The 17,679-nt window shown below is 38.3% G+C and overlaps 1 protein-coding gene and 1 pseudogene across 1 annotated transcript in view; both read left to right on the top strand.

The window, feature by feature from the left end:
* Positions 1–17,679, top strand: part of LOC115186470 (NLR family CARD domain-containing protein 3) — a 169,496-nt gene that overhangs the window by 144,508 nt on the left and 7,309 nt on the right. The gene's annotated exons all lie outside the window — the stretch shown is intronic.
* LOC115186708 (E3 ubiquitin-protein ligase TRIM47-like) lies at positions 13,969–15,369 on the top strand (annotated as a pseudogene).

The raw sequence follows: 17,679 nt of genomic DNA, 5'->3' as shown, positions 1-17,679 counted from the left end.
AGTAACCAACTGTATTTAATGGTGTTATGTAGTTGTGTTGTCATGTTGTGAATGTTGTATTGTAGTAACCAACTGTATTTAATGGTGTTATGTAGTTGTGTTGTCATGTTGTGAATGTTGTATTGTAGTATCCAACTGTATTTAATGGTGTTATGTAGTTGTGTTGTCATGTTGTGAATGTTGTATTGTAGTAACCAACTGTATTTAATGGTGTTGTGTAGTTGTGTTGTCATGTTGTGAATGTTGTATTGTAGTAACCCTCAACTGTATTTAATGGTGTTGTGTAGTTGTGTTGTCATGTTGTGAATGTTGTATTGTAGTAGGCCTAACCCTCACCAATTTTTCCAGTGAAGGAGAGAGATACCAGACAAGACACGGAGACAGCAAGAGAAGAATAGGATATGATGGAGAGAGACACCAGACAAGACACGGAGACAGCAACAGACGACACAGAGAAAGTGATGGAGAGAGGTAGAGGAGGCGAGACCGCAAAGTAGACTCTATCACTTAAAGCTTCTACAGGGATTATAATTAATGCACTGGTGGGTGCGTGTGTCCGTGCTATCGAGATAGAGAGATGGAGAGAGAGAGAGAGTGCTTGTTTAGGTACTGTGTTATTCTTTTATCGGTTTGGCTCATTAGACAGGTCATAGTCTATGTTTGAAGTTGTGGTTTTTGGCAAAACACTTTAGATGTATTCATGGTTTTAGCTGTTGAAATTCAGTCCCGGACCCCCTACTGGCTATGGGCTAAGCCACCAATGTCTTCACATCCTAGGGGAGAGAGAAGCTGCTAACCCTGGGGAGAGAGGAGCTGCTACCCCTGGGGAGAGAGGAGCTGCTACCCCTGGGGAGAGAGAGGAGCTGCTACCCCTGGGGAGAGAGAGGAGCTGCTACCCCTGGGGAGAGAGGAGCTGCTACCCCTGGGGAGAGAGGAGCTGCTACCCCTGGAGAGAGAGGAGCTGCTACCAGGAGAGACTGTGACCCTGCTTGGGAAGAGTTAACGATTGGTGATTGTTGAGGCACGATTGGCAGGAGCTTCAGTAATGAAGACTTGCTGAACTTGCTGATGTTTCACAATATGCCATGGCCGTCTCAGTCACCAGGTCTCAACACAATAGAACACCACCATCCCTCCAATAGAGTTCCAGACAGTTGTAGAATGTTTGCCAAGGCACATTGTAAGAGCTGTAAAGAGAGAGGGACTCGGAGAGAGAACAGGTAGAACCTGATATGTAAATGAGCAGAGCAAACAAAAGCAACTTTCGACGACCGAATGATCATTCAGACTCTGTTTCTATTGAGAGACAAAAGGTAAGACGACAATTGTTGTGTATATTAATATAGTTGGTGATATTGTTATGTGTATTCATATAGTTGATGATATTGTTATGTGTATTAATATAGTTGATGATATTGTTGTGTGTATTCATATAGTTGATGGTATTGTTGTGTGTATTAATATAGATGATGATATTGTTGTGTGTATTAATATAGTTGATGATATTGTTGTGTGTATTAATATAGTTGATGATATTGTTGTGTGTATTAATATAGTTGATGATATTGTTGTGTGTATTAATATAGTTGATGGTATTGTTGTGTGTATTAATATAGTTGGTGATATTGTTATGTGTATTCATATAGTTGGTGATATTGTTATGTGTATACATATAGTTGATGATATTTTTGGTGGACAGTGTTATAATAGTCCTACTCTCCTTAAAATGTTTTCGATATAAATTAGATGCGTGGGGTGAATTCGTTCTGTGCCCATCTGTGTGCCCCAGGGTGATCGCTCCTACACTATCTACAATCTAAAAGGGTTCTTTGGCTGTCCCCATAGGAGAACCCTTTGTAGAACCCTTTTTTTGGTACTAGGTAGAACACTTCTGGGTTCCGTGAAGAACTCTTTCCACAGAGGGTTCTACATGGAAGCCAGAAGGGTTCTGCCTGGAACCCAAAAGCGTTCTCCTATGGGGACGGCCGGAGGACCCGTTTGGAACCCTTTATTCTAAGAGTGTACTGTATCATAGGTCTATACACTTGTCTTCTCAAAACAGGCTTAAAACACAACAAGCAACAAACAAACATGTTCTCTTTATAATCTACAGTTAACTCTTTTCACTCAGGGAGGTATGTTGTGTGAAAGAGAGACAAATGAATATTGTGGAGAGACTAACAACAACTTACACTTCCTCAAAACAGGTTGTGTGTATTCATTAGTGCCATTTAAAACTGTTGGCTGTGGAGTAAACTAATGGACACAACCCATGTAGATACCTCCGACTCAGCATGTTGATACCTGCCTCTTGCTGAAACCTGAGCGTAGCCTGAGGGGTAAACTATGATACAGTCTTGATATACTGATTTTCTAAAAATAGCCAGCTTCAGTTAGCTTCACATTCCAGCTCAGGCCTCATCCATCAGAATACACAGAACAGAACAGAAAATATCTCAATGACTTGACATGTTCTGGTTGTGAATTCAGGCTACAAGTTGAGAATCCTGCCAGGGATTATTATAAAGTGTGTAGATAAATTAAATGTATGGTGTAATGTTAGTATAGTGAAGGACAGTAAAACCATCCTAACAGTCTACTACTACTGAGACAGGTTGGTGTAATGTTAGTATAGTGAAGGACAGTAAAACCCTCCTAACAGTCTACTACTACTGAGACAGGTTGGTGTAATGTTAGTATAGTGAATGACAGTAAAACCCTCCTAACAGTCTACTACTACTGAGACAGGTTGGTGTAATGTTAGTATAGTGAATGACAGTAAAACCCTCCTAACAGTCTACTACTACTGAGACAGGTTGGTGTAATGTTAGTATAGTGAATGACAGTAAAACCCTCCTAACAGTCTACTACTACTGAGACAGGTTGGTGTAATGTTAGTATAGTGAATGACAGTAAAACCCTCCTAACAGTCTACTACTACTGAGACAGGTTGGTGTAATGTTAGTATAGTGAATGACAGTAAAACCCTCCTAACAGTCTACTACTACTGAGACAGGTTAGTGTAATGTTAGTATAGTGAATGACAGTAAAACCCTCCTACCAGTCTACTACTACTGAGACAGGTTGGTGTAATGTTAGTATAGTGAATGACAGTAAAACACTCCTAACAGTCTACTACTACTGAGACAGGTTGGTGTAATGTTAGTATAGTGAATGACAGTAAAACCCTCCTAACAGTCTACTACTACTGAGACAGGTTGGTGTAATGTTAGTATAGTGAATGACAGTAAAACCCTCCTAACAGTCTACTACTACTGAGACAGGTTGGTGTAATGTTAGTATAGTGAATGACAGTAAAACCCTCCTAACAGTCTACTACTACTGAGACAGGTTGGTGTCATGTTAGTATAGTGAATGACAGTAAAACACTCCTAACAGTCTACTACTACTGAGACAGGTTGGTGTAATGTTAGTATAGTGAAGGACAGTAAAACCCTCCTAACAGTCTACTACTACTGAGACAGGTTGGTGTAATGTTAGTATAGTGAATGACAGTAAAACACTCCTAACAGTCTACTACTACTGAGACAGGTTGGTGTAATGTTAGTATAGTGAATGACAGTAAAACACTCCTAACAGTCTACTACTACTGAGACAGGTTGGTGTAATGTTAGTATAGTGAATGACAGTAAAACCCTCCTAACAGTCTACTACTACTGAGACAGGTTGGTGTAATGTTAGTATAGTGAATGACAGTAAAACCCTCCTAACAGTCTACTACTACTGAGACAGGTTGGTGTAATGTTAGTATAGTGAAGGACAGTAAAACCCTCCTAACAGTCTACTACTACTGAGACAGGTTGGTGTAATGTTAGTATAGTGAATGACAGTAAAACACTCCTAACAGTCTACTACTACTGAGACAGGTTGGTGTAATGTTAGTATAGTGAATGACAGTAAAACACTCCTAACAGTCTACTACTACTGAGACAGGTTGGTGTAATGTTAGTATAGTGAATGACAGTAAAACCCTCCTAACAGTCTACTACTACTGAGACAGGTTGGTGTAATGTTAGTATAGTGAAGGACAGTAAAACCCTCCTAACAGTCTACTACTACTGAGACAGGTTGGTGTAATGTTAGTATAGTGAATGACAGTAAAACACTCCTAACAGTCTACTACTACTGAGACAGGTTGGTGTAATGTTAGTATAGTGAATGACAGTAAAACCCTCCTAACAGTCTACTACTACTGAGACAGGTTGGTGTAATGTTAGTATAGTGAATGACAGTAAAACCCTCCTAACAGTCTACTACTCCTGAGACAGGTTGGTGTAATGTTAGTATAGTGAATGACAGTAAAACCCTCCTAACAGTCTACTACTACTGAGACAGGTTGGTGTAATGTTAGTATAGTGAATGACAGTAAAACACTCCTAACAGTCTACTACTACTGAGACAGGTTGGTGTAATGTTAGTATAGTGAATGACAGTAAAACCCTCCTAACAGTCTACTACTACTGAGACAGGTTGGTGTAATGTTAGTATAGTGAATGACAGTAAAACCCTCCTAACAGTCTACTACTACTGAGACAGGTTGGTGTAATGTTAGTATAGTGAATGACAGTAAAACCCTCCTAACAGTCTACTACTACTGAGACAGGTTGGTGTAATGTTAGTATAGTGAAGGACAGTAAAACCCTCCTAACAGTCTACTACTACTGAGACAGGTTGGTGTAATGTTAGTATAGTGAATGACAGTAAAACCCTCCTAACAGTCTACTACTACTGAGACAGGTTGGTGTAATGTTAGTATAGTGAATGACAGTAAAACCCTCCTAACAGTCTACTACTACTGAGACAGGTTGGTGTAATGTTAGTATAGTGAATGACAGTAAAACCCTCCTAACAGTCTACTACTACTGAGACAGGTTGGTGTAATGTTAGTATAGTGAATGACAGTAAAACCCTCCTAACAGTCTACTACTACTGAGACAGGTTGGTGTCATGTTAGTATAGTGAATGACAGTAAAACCCTCCTAACAGTCTACTACTACTGAGACAGGTTGGTGTAATGTTAGTATAGTGAATGACAGTAAAACCCTCCTAACAGTCTACTACTACTGAGACAGGTTGGTGTAATGTTAGTATAGTGAATGACAGTAAAACCCTCCTAACAGTCTACTACTACTGAGACAGGTTGGTGTAATGTTAGTATAGTGAAGGACAGTAAAACACTCCTAACAGTCTACTACTACTGAGACAGGTTGGTGTAATGTTAGTATAGTGAATGACAGTAAAACCCTCCTAACAGTCTACTACTACTGAGACAGGTTGGTGTAATGTGGTCAAGTCAAATTCAATATATCAATATTCAGATATTATAGTTCTACATTTAACATTCCATATGATAATGTAATTGTATCATAGTTCCTCTATAGTGCAGTGATCCTCTACATTTCATATGATAATGTAATTGTATTATAGTTCCACTAAAGTGCATTGATCCTCGCTATATGAGCCACTTCACAGTTCCAACCAAGTGACCCAATTGGTGCCAATGGCGCGATGCGTAGGTTGTTGGCCTTTTACAGGTGCGACCTGGAATTAATACTGATACTGGGTTAACCCTATTAATACTGATACTGGGTTAACCCTATTGATACTGATACTGGGTTAACCCTATTGATACTGATACTGGGTTAACCCTATTAATACTGATACTGGGTTAACCCTATTTATACTGATACTGGGTTAACCCTATTGATACTGATACTGGGTTAACCCTATTAATACTGATACTGGGTTAACCCTATTGATACTGATACTGGGTTAACCCTATTGATACTGATACTGGGTTAACCCTATTAATACTGATACTGGGTTAACACTATTGATACTGATACTGGGTTAACACTATTAATACTGATACTGGGTTAACCCTATTTATACTGGTACTGGGTTAACCCTATTTATACTGATACTGGGTTAACCCTATTAATACTGATACTGGGTTAACCCTATTGATACTGATACTGGGTTAACACTATTAATACTGATACTGGGTTAACACTATTGATACTGATACTGGGTTAACACTATTTATACTGATACTGGGTTAACACTACTGATACTGATACTGGGTTAACCCTATTGATACTGATACTGGGTTAACCCTATTAATACTGATACTGGGTTAACCCTATTGATACTGATACTGGGTTAACACTATTGATACTGGGTTAAGCCTATTGATACTGATACTGGGTTAACACTATTGATACTGATACTGGGTTAACACTATTAATACTGATACTGGGTTAACACTATTGATACTGATACTGGGTTAACACTATTAACACTGATACTGGGTTAACCCTATTGATACTGATACTGGGTTAACCCTATTAATACTGATACTGGGTTAACCCTATTAATACTGATACTGGGTTAACCCTATTGATACTGATACTGGGTTAACCCTATTGATACTGATACTGGGTTAACCCTATTGATACTGATACTGGGTTAACCCTATTAATACTGATACTGGGTTAACCCTATTGATACTGATACTGGGTTAACACTATTGATACTGATACTGGGTTAACCCTATTGATACTGATACTGGGTTAACACTATTGATACTGGGTTAACCCTATTGATACTGATACTGGGTTAACCCTATTGATATTGATACTGGGTTAACCCTATTAACACTGATACTGGGTTAACCCTATTGATACTGATACTGGGTTAACCCTATTATTACTGATACTGGGTTAACCCTATTAATACTGATACTGGGTTAACACTATTGATACTGATACTGGGTTAACAGTATTGATACTGATACTGGGTTAACCCTATTGATACTGATACTGGGTTAACACTATTGATACTGATACTGGGTTAACACTATTGATACTGATACTGGGTTAACCCTATTGATACTGATACTGGGTTAACCCTATTAATACTGATACTGGGTTAACCCTATTGATACTGATACTGGGTTAACCCTATTGATACTGATACTGGGTTAACCCTGTTAATACTGATACTGGGTTAACACTATTGATACTGGGTTAACACTATTAATACTGATACTGGGTTAACACTATTAACACTGATACTGGGTTAACACTATTGATACTGATACTGGGTTAACACTATTGATACTGATACTGGGTTAACACTATTAATACTGATACTGGGTTAACCCTATTGATACTGATACTGGGTTAACACTATTAATACTGATACTGGGTTAACACTATTAACACTGATACTGGGTTAACCCTTTTTATACTGATACTGGGTTAACACTATTGATACTGATACTGGGTTAACACTATTAATACTGATACTGGGTTAACACTATTGATACTGATACTGGGTTAACCCTATGTATACTGATACTGGGTTAACCCTATTGATACTGATACTGGGTTAACCCTATTAATACTGATACTGGGTTAACCCTATTAACACTGATACTGGGTTAACCCTATTAATACTGATACTGGGTTAACCCTATTGATACTGATACTGGGTTAACCCTATTGATACTGATACTGGGTTAACACTATTAATACTGATACTGGGTTAACACTATTAACACTGATACTGGGTTAACCCTATTGATACTGATACTGGGTTAACACTATTGATACTGATACTGGGTTAACCCTATTGATACTGATACTGGGTTAACACTATTAATACTGATACTGGGTTAACACTATTAATACTGATACTGGGTTAACCCTATTAATACTGATACTGGGTTAACACTATTAATACTGATACTGGGTTAACACTATTAATACTGATACTGGGTTAACACTATTGATACTGATACTGGGTTAACTCTATTGATACTGATACTGGGTTAACCCTATTAATACTGATACTGGGTTAACACTATTAATACTGATACTGGGTTAACCCTATTAATACTGATACTGGGTTAACCCTATTGATACTGATACTGGGTTAACCCTATTGATACTGATACTGGGTTATCCCTATTGATACTGATACTGGGTTAACACTATTAACACTGATACTGGGTTAACACTATTAACACTGATACTGGGTTAACACTATTGATACTGATACTGGGTTAACACTATTAATACTGATACTGGGTTAACACTATTTATACTGATACTGGGTTAACACTATTAATACTGATACTGGGTTAACCCTATTGATACTGATACTGGGTTAACACTATTGATACTGATACTGGGTTAACCCTGTTAATACTGATACTGGGTTAACACTATTGATACTGATACTGGGTTAACACTATTAATACTGATACTGGGTTAACACTATTGATACTGATACTGGGTTAACCCTATTAATACTGATACTGGGTTAACCCTATTAACACTGATACTGGGTTAACACTATTAATACTGATACTGGGTTAACACTATTAACACTGATACTGGGTTAACACTATTGATACTGATACTGGGTTAAAACTATTAACACTGATACTGGGTTAACACTATTGATACTGATACTGGGTTAACACTATTGATACTGATACTGGGTTAACACTATTGATACTGATACTGGGTTAACCCTATTAACACTGATACTGGGTTAACCCTATTGATACTGATACTGGGTTAACACTATTAATACTGATACTGCGTTAACCCTATTGATACTGATACTGGGTTAACACTATTAACACTGATACTGGGTTAACACTATTGATACTGATACTGGGTTAACACTATTGATACTGATACTGGGTTAACACTATTAATACTGATACTAGGTTAACCCTATTTATACTGATACTGGGTTAACACTATTGATACTGATACTGGGTTAACCCTATTTATACTGATACTGGGTTAACACTATTGATACTGATACTGAGTTAACCCTATTGATACTGATACTGGGTTAACCCTATTACTACTGATACTGGGTTAACACTATTGATACTGATACTGGGTTAACACTATTAATACTGATACTGGGTTAACACTATGTATACTGATACTGGGTTAACCCTATTAACACTGATACTGGGTTAACCCTATTAATACTGATACTGGGTTAACACTATTAATACTGATACAGGGTTAACACTATTTATACTGATACTGGGTTAACACTATTGATACTGATACTGGGTTAACCCTGTTTATACTGATACTGGGTTAACCCTATTAATACTGATACAGGGTTAACACTATTGATACTGATACTGGGTTAACACTATTTATACTGATACTGGGTTAACACTATTGATACTGATACTGGGTTAACACTATTAATACTGATACTGGGTTAACCCTATTGATACTGATACTGGGTTAACACTATTGATACTGATACTGGGTTAACCCTATTTATACTGATACTGGGTTAACCCTATTTATACTGATACTGGGTTAACCCTATTGATACTGATACTGGGTTAACCCTATTGATATTGATACTGGGTTAACCCTATTGATACTGATACTGGGTTAACCCTATTGATACTGATACTGGGTTAACACTATTGATACTGATACTGGGTTAACCCTATTGACACTGATACTGGGTTAACCCTAATAATACTGATACTGGGTTAACCCTATTGATACTGATACTGGGTTAACCCTATTAATACTGATACTGGGTTAACACTATTGATACTGATACTGGGTTAACCCTATTGATACTGATACAGGGTTAACACTATTGATACTGATACTGGGTTAACACTATTTATACTGATACTGGGTTAACACTATTGATACTGATACTGGGTTAACCTTGTTTATACTGATACTGGTTCTGGGTTAACCCTATTTATACTGATACTGGGTTAACCCTATTAATACTGATACTGGGTTAACCCTATTGATACTGATACTGGGTTAACACTATTTATACTGATACTGGGTTAACACTATTTATATTGATACTGGGTTAACACTATTGATACTGATACTGGGTTAACCCTATTGATACTGATACTGGGTTAACACTATTGATACTGATACTGGGTTAACACTACTGATACTGATACTGGGTTAACACTATTGATACTGATACTGGGTTAACACTATTGATACTGATACTGGGTTAACACTATTAATACTGATACTGGGTTAACACTATTAATACTGATACTGGGTTAACACTATTAATACTGATACTGGGTTAACCCTATTTATACTGATACTGGGTTAACCCTATTAATACTGATACTGGGTTAACCCTATTAATACTGATACTGGGTTAACCCTATTGATACTGATACTGGGTTAACACTATTGATACTGATACTGGGTTAACCCTATTGATACTGATACTGGGTTAACCCTATTTATACTGATACTGGGTTAACCCTATTAATACTGATACTGGGTTAACACTATTGATACTGATACTGGCTTAACCCTATTTATACTGATACTGGGTTAACACTATTAATACTGATACTGGGTTAACGCTATGTATACTGATACTGGGTTAACCCTATTGATACTGATACTGGGTTAACACTATTAATACTGATACTGGGTTAACCCTATTGATACTGATACTGGGTTAACCCTATTTATACTGATACTGGGTTAACCCTATTGATACTGATACTGGGTTAACCCTATTGATACTGATACTGGGTTAACCCTATTGATACTGATACTGGGTTAACCCTATTGATACTGATACTGGGTTAACACTATTAATAGTGATACTGGGTTAACACTATTAATACTGATACTGGGTTAACACTATTAATACTGATACTGGGTTAACACTATTAATACTGATACTGGGTTAACCCTATTTATACTGATACTGGGTTAACACTATTGATACTGATACTGGGTTAACACTATTGATACTGATACTGGGTTAATACTATTGATACTGATACTGGGTTAACACTATTAATACTGATACTGGGTTAACCCTATTGATACTGATACTGGGTTAACACTATTAATACTGATACTGGGTTAACCCTATTGATACTGATACTGGGTTAACACTATTGATACTGATACTGGGTTAACCCTATTAATACTGATACTGGGTTAACACTATTAACACTGATACTGGGTTAACACTATTAATACTGATACTGGGTTAACCCTATTGATACTGATACTGGGTTAACCCTATTGATACTGATACTGGGTTAACACTATTAATACTGATACTGGGTTAACCCTATTGATACTGATACTGGGTTAACCCTATTGATACTGATACTGGGTTAACACTATTGATACTGATACTGGGTTAACACTATTAATACTGATACTGGGTTAACCCTATTAATACTGATACTGGGTTAACACTATTGATACTGATACTGGGTTAACACTATTAATACTAATACTGGGTTAACACTATTTATACTGATACTGGGTTAACACTATTAATACTGATACTGGGTTATCCCTATTAATACTGATACTGGGTTAACACTATTGATACTGATACTGGGTTAACCCTATTTATACTGATACTGGGTTAACCCTATTAATACTGATACTGGGTTAACCCTATTGATACTGATACTGGGTTAACCCTATTGATACTGATACTGGGTTAACCCTATTTATACTGATACTGGGTTAACCCTATTGATACTGATACTGGGTTAACCCTATTGATACTGATACTGGGTTAACACTATTAATACTGATACTGGGTTAACACTATTAACACTGATACTGGGTTAACACTATTGATACTGATACTGGGTTAACCCTATTGATACTGATACTGGGTTAACACTATTGATACTGATACTGGGTTAACACTATTGATACTGATACTGGGTTAACCCTATTGATACTGATACTGGGTTAACCCTACTGATACTGGGTTAACACTATTGATACTGATACTGGGTTAACACTATTGATACTGATACTGGGTTAACCCTATTTATACTGATACTGGGTTAACCCTATTAATACTGATACTGGGTTAACACTATTGATACTGATACTGGGTTAACCCTATTTATACTGATACGGGGTTAACACTATTAATACTGATACTGGGTTAACACTATTAATACTGATACTGGGTTAACGCTATGTATACTGATACTGGGTTAACCCTATTGATACTGATACTGGGTTAACACTATTAATACTGATACTGGGTTAACCCTATTGATACTGATACTGGGTTAACCCTATTGATACTGATACTGGGTTAACACTATTAATACTGATACTGGGTTAACACTATTGATACTGATACTGGGTTAACACTATTAATACTGATACTGGGTTAACCCTATTTATACTGATACTGGGTTAACCCTATTAATACTGATACTGGGTTAACACTATTAATACTGATACTGGGTTAACCCTACTGATACTGGGTTAACACTATTTATACTGATACTGGGTTAACACTATTAATACTGATACTGGGTTAACACTATTAACACTGATACTGGGTTAACCCTATTGATACTGATACTGGGTTAACCCTATTGATACTGATACTGGGTTAACCCTATTGATACTGATACTGGGTTAACCCTATTAATACTGATACTGGGTTAACACTATTAATACTGATACTGGGTTAACCCTACTGATACTGGGTTAACACTATTTATACTGATACTGGGTTAACACTATTAATACTGATACTGGGTTAACACTATTAACACTGATACTGGGTTAACCCTATTGATACTGATACTGGGTTAACCCTGTTAATACTGATACTGGGTTAACACTATTGATACTGATACTGGGTTAACACTATTGATACTGATACTGGGTTAACACTATTAACACTGATACTGGGTTAACCCTATTAATACTGATACTGGGTTAACCCTATTAATACTGATACTGGGTTAACCCTATTGATACTGATACTGGGTTAACACTATTGATACTGATACTGGGTTAACACTATTGATACTGATACTGGGTTAACACTATTAATACTGATACTGGGTTAACACTATTGACACTGATACTGGGTTAACACTATTCATACTGATACTGGGTTAACCCTATTAATACTGATACTGGGTTTACACTATTAATACTGATACTGGGTTAACCCTATTAATACTGATACTGGGTTAACACTATTAATACTGATACTGGGTTAACACTATTAATACTGATACTGGGTTAACCCTATTGATACTGATACTGGGTTAACCCTATTGATACTGATACTGGGTTAACACTATTGATACTGATACTGGGTTAACCCTATTAATACTGATACTGGGTTAACACTATTGATACTGATACTGGGTTAACCCTATTAATACTGATACTGGGTTAACACTATTGATACTGATACTGGGTTAACCCTATTGATACTGATACTGGGTTAACCCTATTTATACTGGTACTGGGTTAACCCTATTTATACTGATACTGGGTTAACCCTATTAATACTGATACTGGGTTAACCCTATTTATACTGATACTGGGTTAACCCTATTTATACTGATACTGGGTTAACACTATTAATACTGATACTGGGTTAACACTATTGATACTGATACTGGGTTAACCCTATTGATACTGATACTGGGTTAACCCTATTTATACTGATACTGGGTTAACCCTATTGATACTGATACTGGGTTAACACTATTAATACTGATACTGGGTTAACACTATTGATACTGATACTGGGTTAACCCTATTGATACTGATACTGGGTTAACCCTATTGATACTGATACTGGGTTAACACTATTGATACTGATACTGGGTTAACACTATTAATACTGATACTGGGTTAACACTATTTATACTGATACTGGGTTAACCCTATTAATACTGATACTGGGTTAACCCTATTAATACTGATACTGGGTTAACACTATTGATACTGATACTGGGTTAACACTATTAATACTGATACTGGGTTAACACTATAGATACTGATACTGGGTTAACACTATTTATATGTTAAGGGCTCTAACATTGGAACAAAACTATTTGTCTCCCTCTTGATGTTGCTTGCAGTTCCTCTCTCTCTTCCTGCATTCCTCTAACCCCTCCCTCCCTCCCTCTAACCCCACCCCTCTGGCAGAACCAGGAAGTCCATCCCCCTTCACAAACTCTCTTCTGAGGAAACGAAACTGATCTGAGTCTCTGTGTCGTCTGTCTGTGTGAGAGTGAACAACCGTCCCAATGGCTCAACAGGGAGTTATGCTGGACCAGGACCAGTTCTGTTGTTCTGTCTGTCTGGATCTACTGAAGGAACCAGTCGCCATCCCCTGTGGACATAGTTACTGTAGGAGCTGTATTGAGGGCTGCTGGGATCAGGATGTTCTGAAAGGGGTCTATAGCTGTCCTCAGTGCAGACAGACCTTCAGTCCGAGGCCTACGCTGAGTAAAAATAACATGTTGGCTGAGCTTGTGGAGAAACTGAGGAAGACAGGACTCCAGGCTGCTCCCCCTCCTGCTCTGTGCTATGCTGGACCTAGAGATGTGGCATGTGATGTCTGCACTGGGACCAGAAAGCAGAAAGCCCTCGTGTCCTGTCTGGTGTGTCTGGCCTCTTACTGTGAGACTCACCTCCAATCTCACTACGAATCTCCTGCTTTGAAGAAGCACAAGCTGGTCAAAGCCACCGCACAACTACAGGAGAAGATCTGCTCTCATCATGACAAACTGCTGGAGGTTTACTGTCGTACCGATCAGCAGTGTATCTGTCTGATGTGTACAATGGATGAACATAAAGGCCATGATACAGTGTCAGCTGCAGCAGAGAGGACTGAGAAACAGGTAAGACCAGAACAACTTGTTGGTGACTGTCTGATAAACAAAGAATTAAAGATACAGGAGGAACTAAGGCTGTTTGAATATGAGATCATTCAAATGAAATTGATCCTCAGCAGAACAAATATGAACACAAACCTTGAGTATATTGATATGTCAACCCAGATTCTCCAGATGTATCACCATTTTATAATGTCAAACACTATTATCATTCTGAATGGCCTTTTATGAGTCCAAAGTTCAGTCTCAACCCGTTGATACATGTAGACCTACCATAAAAACTATAATCATTCACATAGCAACAAATAAATATCATTTAGTAAATGGACCATCCATTTTTTAGACCTTCCTCTCTATGGGCCCTATGTCACATTACTATACTATTGATCTACTGGACTAATAAAGCTTGATAGCTCATTGAAGAGTGATTCTCCACAGAGGCAGCTGGGGATGAGTCAGCAGAAGGTCCAGCAGAGATTCCAGGAGAGAGAGAAGGAGCTGAAGGAGCTCCAACAGGCTGTGGAGTCTCTCAAGGTGAGTATTGTTGACCAGAGGAGACACACCATTTCACCTGTCTCCTCCAGTCAGAGAGGGAGAGAGAGAGAGGTAGAGGGGCCCCTATCCAATCCCACTGACCCCACTGTTGGGAACAGGTTGTCACTGCTGAGGCAGTGAAGAAAGTAGAGGAGGATGGGTCAAGGCTGAGGGATCCTGAGAGGATCCCTGTGAGTAGTAGATCTGTGACAGCACAGAGGGATGGGCCAACCAGTGATATATGCTTCAGTAAGGTTGGCTTCTTAGTGTTCATAGCAAATGGTTATCAACTGTACCGCAGAAATGGAATGTAAATCACAGAAAAAGCCTTCCCTGTAGCTCAGTTGGTAGAGCATGGTGTTTGCAACGCCAGGGTTGTGGGTTCGATTCCCACGGGGGGCCAGCAAAAAAATGTATGAAATTGTATGAAATGTATGCATTCACTACTGTAAGTCGCTCTGGATAAGAGCGTCTGCTAAATGACTAAAATGTAAAATGTAAAAATGAAAAAAAATATGTTTTGGTGGCAGCTGCAGAGAAGTATTTGGTCATACTAGATTTGACTTCAGAAGAGTTCCAGGGTGTGTTGAGTGGTGGTGTCCCGTCCTCCCAGGCCGTTGGCCTGGTGCAGGAGCAGATAGGGTCAAAGTAGTGGAATGGGGTAGTGGGTTTTTAATGAGTGTAGGGTTAGTTGGCCTGGTGCAGGAGCAGATAGGGTCAAAGTAGTGGAATGGGGTAGTAGGTTTTAACCTCTATGGGCTAACTAGTCTGTATATATAAAGTTCTGTGTGGGGTCCATCTACTGGGAGGTGGTTAACCTCTATGGGCCACCCCTGGTACACCCTATCAACAACAGGTGAAATATCAAGAGCGCCAAATCTGAAAACAATTAAATGTCATAATTCAAATTTCTCAAACATACAACTATCTTACACCCTTTGAAAGATAAACATCTCCTTAATCTAACCACGTTGTCCGATTTCAAAAAGGCTTTACGGCGAAAGCATAAAGTTAGATTATGTTAGGAGAGTACATTGACAATAGCTGTGTGTAATGTTTTGTCAATTCAAAGACAGGCGTCACCAAAAGCAGAAAATCAGCTAACATTATGCACTAACCTTTGACAATCTCCATCAGATGACACTCCTAGGACATTATGTTAGACAATACATGCATTTTTAGTTCTATCAAGTTCATATTTATATCCAAAAACAGCGTTTTACTATGGCGTTGATGTTGAGGAAATCTTTTCCCTCCAATACCGCCAGTCAAATCAGCACAACAAATTAAATAATTACTATTCGAAAACATTGGTAAAATATTATATTGTCATTCAAAGAATTATAGATTTACATCTCTTGAACGCAACCGGATTGCCAGATTTAAAAATAACCTTACTATGAAATCACACTTTGCAATAATCTGAGCACTGCGCCCAGAAAAATACGCATCGCGATACAGACTAACCGCCATGTTGGAGAGATCTAAAATCGAAAATACTATGTAAATAATCCATTACCTTTGATTCTCTTCATCAGATGTCACTTCCAGGAATCCCAGGTCCATAACGAATGTAGTTTTGTTCAAAAAAGCTCATAATTTATGTCCAAAAAGCTCCGTGTTGTTAGCACATGATCTAAGCCCGCCGGACTTCTCTTCATGAAAGAGGGAAAAAAATATTTACGTTCGTTCAAACATGTCAAACGTTGTATAGCATAAATCATTAGTGCCTTTTTTAACCAGAACATGAATAATATTCAAGGCGGACGATTGGGTTCTCTTTTATTAACCAGGTAGGCCAGTTGAGAACAAGCTCTCATTTACAACTGCGAAATGGCCAAGATAAAGCAAAGCAGTGCGACACAAACAACAACACAGAGTTACACATGGAATAAACAAACGTACAGTCAATAACACAATAGAAAAGTCTATATACAGTTGTGCAAATGAGGTAAGATAAAGGAGGTAAATTAATAAATAGGCCGTGGTGGCGAAATAATTACAATTTAGCAATTAAACACTGAAATGATAGATGTGCAGAAGATGAATTTGCAAGTAGAGATACTAACTGCTATCTCTCTGTCTCTGTCCCTCTCTCTCTCTGTCCCTCCCTCTCTCTCTTTCTGTCCCTCTCTCTCTCTGTCTCTCTCTATCTCTCTCTCTCTCTCTCTCTGTCCCTCTCTCTCTCTCTCTCTCTGCTCTCTGTCCCCTCTCGCGCGGTCTCTCTCTCTCTCTCAACTCTCTGTCACTCTCTGTCCCTCCTCTCACTCTCTGCCTCTCTGTCCCTCTCTCTCCTCCTCTCTGTCCCTCTCTCTCTCATCTCTCTCTCTCTCTCTGTCCCTCTCTCTCCTCGCTCTGTCCCTCCTCGCTCTCTCATCAATCTTCCTCTTATCTCTCTCTCTGTCTCTTCT

Source organism: Salmo trutta, unplaced genomic scaffold (genome assembly GCF_901001165.1).
Source record: "Salmo trutta unplaced genomic scaffold, fSalTru1.1, whole genome shotgun sequence".
Taxonomy (NCBI): Eukaryota; Metazoa; Chordata; class Actinopteri; order Salmoniformes; family Salmonidae; genus Salmo; species Salmo trutta.
The sequence above is the reverse complement of the archived record's forward strand: the minus strand, read 5'-3'. Positions and strand labels throughout refer to the sequence as shown.